Source organism: Euphorbia lathyris, chromosome 5 (assembly GCF_963576675.1).
Source record: "Euphorbia lathyris chromosome 5, ddEupLath1.1, whole genome shotgun sequence".
NCBI lineage: Eukaryota > Viridiplantae > Streptophyta > Magnoliopsida > Malpighiales > Euphorbiaceae > Euphorbia > Euphorbia lathyris.
Genome location: NC_088914.1, coordinates 79843514 through 79845011, shown reverse-complemented (window position 1 = coordinate 79845011; position 1498 = coordinate 79843514).

Genomic DNA, 1498 nt, shown 5'->3' with positions numbered 1-1498 from the left:
ACTTATTACTGCTTTAGTTGTTGGAACTTACAGCATATTTAAGTTTTACAAGAAAAATCCAATTCCCAACAAGTTAAAGACATTAATTATCTAGTTAATTATGATTTCTATAAGCAATTGTACTTATATATATATATATATTTTTTTTTTTTTTTTTGCAACGATAAGTTGTTGTCAAATATTAAGTTTATGACAACAAATTCTAATTGTAATTGAAGAAAAGTATTTATGGATACAAGTTCTGCTGTTGAGCACTTGTTTGCTAACGACAATGTTGTTACAATTAATGCCAGATAGGCAACGACAACAATTATTTCCATAAACATTAATTTTCCAACGTCTGAAGTTGTTACCATTTAAGTATTTATTGGCAATGACAGAGCTTGTTGCAAAATATGAAATATATATAACAACCACCTCCGTCGTTGCAAAACAAGAATATTATTCCTGGTTATGTATCCTAGATTTGGCAACAACTTATATTTCGGAACAAAGGATATTGTTACGAAATAAGTGTTATTGGCAACAACCGTATGTCGTTATGGGACCCTTTCGTAATGCCTTTTGCCATAACTAGCAAAAATCGTTTCGCAAAATGAAAATTCGTTGCCAAACATATTTTTGGTAACAACTTCAGACGTTGCCAAAAGGTGTTTTTCCTGTAGTGGATGGAATAATTTCTGTCTCGCACTCTGTCACGCATGATCACGGGAATTCTCCCGCCAATTCATATTCACGGAAAATTTGATTCCATCTTAAATTTTCGTCTCAAACTTTGACGAAACTTTTAGTGACGAAAATCCGTTGTAAATTGGCGACGGAAATATTTCCATCACAATATTCCATCACAATTTGACAATTTTTTAGTAGTATTATCCCTAATATACATATATATATATATAATTTGCTTTTGAGCTTTTACATTTTATTTGATTAATCGTATCTATATTTTTTTTATTTTACGAATAAAAAGAAATTTTTAGTAACTTTGTTAATGTGTTAAAAGGTATTTTTGTCTAATGATTTTCTTTGTCTAAATATTATATTTTGCTGTTTTTACATTTAATTCGGATCATTTCAAGTCGTTATTTTCCCTAGAAAAGTATGTCCATTGAAAGTATACAGTGAATTTCATCTAGATAATTATTTTGAAATTTCTCTTTTTATGTGCTATTTTTTTCTAAATGAATTACATGAAAAAAAAATTAATTGGGTAGAAATTATGTCTACTTCTTCATCAACTTTGATATGATATCAGCAATATAAGATAAACCAGGTGGCATTATCATGAGTTTTTACGCGATCATCTATAGGATTTTGCTACATAACATGATTCAGGCATCGTAACATATCTCGCCCAAAATCATACCATTACAACATGTTACCACCAACCCCGTCCTTAGCGAAACGGTAGGTTTGAATGTTATTGATTCCCACTCAATGACATTATGACGCAACCTATTAATAGGCAATACGTGTTACCACAAACCTAGGGCGT